A 4,021-nucleotide genomic window follows, 5' to 3' on the forward strand; every position below is an offset into this window, starting at 1 on the left:
CGGGAAAATAGAGGACTGTGAACAGTTTAAAACGTCTCCCATCTATTAAACGCGCCCTCTTCGACCCCTAAAATTAAATAAACGCCCCGGGCGTTTATTAGATCATTTACGGTACCTCGAACGCAATTAATTGCACAGCACCCCCAATAATGCACAGAACACCAACAGAAACTAGGGGTTGCGTTCTCGTACCTCGAACGCAACTAGAAAACGCTATGGTTACCTGAAATAACGAGTTGACTGAAAAATATCGGTTGTTTACCATTTACAAAATTTTCCAGAAAATCCGATTGGAATGTAAATGGTACATTTGCCTCACTTTGAGGCGCTTCCTTAAGTTTTGCGTCACTTTGACGCGCTAACTCACGTAAATTGAGTGACTGCAAAACAGCTGGTTCGCAGTGTACAATTGCCAATCCTCAATGCAACCTTTATTGAATCAATTATATAAATGATAACGTTCTTTTCATGGGAATTTTTTCTTACCTTTGCTTTTTTCCTAAACCTTGTGCAGCTGGTGTGAGTTCTTCTGTGATAAAGAACTTAAACCTGCAATATTTCTACTTTGATGGAGATGCACCTAACGTCCAGGACACCATCAAGAACAACTTCTACCAGTTGTTAATGATACAGCCTATTGGGCTCTTTTCCTGCAAGTTTTTCCCCAATTTATGCGTGAAGAATGACATGTCTGTTTCTCTTGGAGTCAAAGGTAAATGTCAGAGCTTAAGTTTCCCATATAAAAAGGACCGCCTCGATTTTTTGAGACAGTACTGGAAAGTGCAATAGAAGGCCGACGATTATATTGAAACCGGCCTTAACAAAAGATTTCAGTTCTATTCAAGCAATTTCGATTGTCTTAGGGCAGATTTCCTCTGTTGAGTAATTTTGTACGCGCGTACGCACGTAAACTTTACTCGCGTAAATAAAACAGAGGTAGTGTATGGAAGGTCGAGTAAACGTTACAGTCGAACCTGGCGCAACTTTTACGTCTGCGTGCGGCTTTCTATACATCGCCTCCATTTTATTTACGCTAGTAAAATTACGCGACAGTGGAAATCCACCCTTATATTCTTCAGGATCGCCCTGCATTGTACCAGTAGAATCCAGATAATCCTCTCGAACAGTCGTATAGTCATCTTAGTAATTAAATCAATTTAAAAGATGAATTGGCACCGAAAAGAGACTCGTATTAGACGTTTGAAGAACCAGCCCTAGTCATTACAAATTGAGATAAATAGTTTAACTCACGACCCTCAGAGTTCTAGTTCGGGCGCTCTACCCACTGAGCTGCTGAAACTCTAATGGCGAGCAGGGCCGGAAATTACAAATACAAGTACACCAGACTTTTTTCACTTGTTCGAAATTCGGCCGTCCACAAGCGTACAAGCCCGACTGCATATTTTTATCAAAGAAGAAGAAGAACTGAAACACCAAAAAGCTCAGAAAAATTTTCCGAGCTCTAGGTGAGAATCGAACTCGCGACCCTCCGAGTTCTAGTTCGAACACTCTAACCACTTAGCTACTGGAACTCTAATGGCGAGCAGACTCGGAATTTAAATACAAGTAATGTCTACAAAACTTTGCCTTTAATTGCTTTTTTCTTATGTACAGGTTGATTTCAGAGGTTTCCACAGAATAAAACTAAAGAGAAGTAGGTGCCTAGGCCCTGGATGCCTATCAAAGTTCTCATTTTCAGTGAAGTGCTGCTGTATAATTTATCAGTGTTAAATTCACCAATAAATAAACAGTTTTACTCAGCTGCCTTTGACCATTGTGCACCTTTTATGTTTAAGGGGAGGAGAAGGATGAGTGCATCCAAAATAATGTGGCAGACGGTTGCTATATCAACGTAATATGATGTAATAAGCTACATTATTATAAGGCCATGTATCAAAAGGACTGGAAACTTAAAAAATTCAAGAATTTGATTGGATAAAATTAATCTTGACCGCGGTCTAGATTTTCCCATCTAGACCGGCATCTAGACCGATCTTGTTGTAACAGTTGTCCTCAAAACGTTACAAACAAAGAATATGAAAAAATTGGCTTGTTCTTGTTAATAATACTAAATGGAAGAATCAGTGGACCTTCACGAGGAAGCAGGTAAAGAAAACGAGCAAACGTTGGCAAATTTGAGTCCTGCCGAGGAAGCTACGAACAAAGATGAAGTCGAAATTGGCTTTGTTCCTTTGCTTTCTTGTTTGGCCATATGATAAACATCTTATTAACTCGGTCGCTGGTACAGACCTCACTGCGTTCGGTCTGTACTGCCGACCTCGGTCAAGTTAATAATGGTTAATAAGGGCTAATGGAGCCCCGCTATCAAAAATGCGAGTTTACGAGACTTAAACAGAATTTAAAACAGAATTATTATTATTATTATTATTATTATTATTATTATTAGAATTTTCACAAAACGATTGTGAAATTATTCCCTTATTTGTCGGATCGAGATGAAACGTTTAGAGCATAAATTTTGGCTTTGCAGTTTTCTAATTGTTCCTTTAGAATACCTGTTACAATCTTTCTTGACGTTCTTTTTCCCTAAATCGTCTTTTAATGCCCTGACACCCTTATTTATAACATTTTAAAACATTGACGCCACCTTGGCACTGAGACATACGGAACGTTCATAGCGATTTCAGTTTGTAATTTCACATGTGAAATCATAGATTAACGATTAGATAAGTTTCGCTCCAAATTTTGAGATTTAAGGCGTTTTTTTTTAATTAAAAAAAGAAACCGAGAAGATGGAGTTCAAAATAGTCGCTGTTCACTTCACTTTTTTTCAAAATCATCTAAGTTGTGTTGCTCTGTATGTCGGGAGCCTCGTGGATATCAACAGAAAGACAAAGTCTTAGAAAAAAGAGAGAGAGGTGAATTGAAAATTACCTTACTGCGTTGGTGGGGGTGACTAGAAATACACAGGTCCCTCCTTACATGTTAGCTGTAATGGGGGCTCTGTAACATCCCATAAGACGAAGTTACTTATAACCCCTTTCCCACCGAAAGAAGGTACGGAACATGGTGAGAATGAAACTTACTAATGATCTGTGTGCCCTAAGAGAAAACTCGGCAAGGGATACCCAAAACATAGTAAAGCATTTTGAGAAGGGGATGCACCTATCACCTGGGATTTGGTTACGGGAACGTACCTACACACCCTTAAAATTAAGGGGTTCTGTGACTGCCTTTTAGATGAATTTATTAAACTGGCTCTCATGCATCTTTCTTCGCTGAGAGGTCTTTGTTGAGCTTAGAGTTAGATGCCGTTCTTTCAACCTGAGTTGTGTTCCATATAGGGCTTGTACAAAGATGTATGATAATTATATTATCTTACAGTCAAACACAAAACACACTTCGAAAATTGTCCAAAATCCTTATTGCCGAAAATTTTCACTGATTGCTTAATTTTTATGTTACAAATACAAACAATAACTCACGTCCAAAGACAGTTGTGAAAATACGGCTTTTTTAATAAGATGTGTTGTGAAATGTTGTTCATGTACTTCACCTGTTTCAGGACTGACGGTTAATATATTGCTGTAAGTTAGCAAAAGTGAACAAATGATTTCCGTTGTCATTGCCAATTGTCAGAGATCACGTCGTGAGTCCCTTACAGTAAAAATTGTGACTTTAGTGTATTATAATCATCAATGGCATTTGCATGCGAATTTAATAGATTTTGTATTGAGTTGCGACTTTTTTTGCCTTATTTATTTGCACACCTGATTAACTGGGAATAGTTATCTTTTCTTCATTTCATCTAGGATACACCGTGTTTAATGGAGCCTATTTTAATGGGTGAACATTCAGTCGTTTAGAGCAACAAAAATAACTGATAACGGCCTCCCTCCTTAAAACCTTTTAACTACTAGTAAAAAGTTTTAGTCATACGGCTTTCAATCACCCCAAACCTGAACAATATTCTTGTCATTTATTCAGCTGCATTCTAAAAATCCATCAAGTCTCCTAATCATCAGCGAAACAATTCTGAGTTCATTATACTCTTAACAAA

Source organism: Porites lutea, chromosome 1, assembly GCF_958299795.1.
Source record: "Porites lutea chromosome 1, jaPorLute2.1, whole genome shotgun sequence".
In the NCBI taxonomy this organism is placed as follows: Eukaryota; Metazoa; Cnidaria; class Anthozoa; order Scleractinia; family Poritidae; genus Porites; species Porites lutea.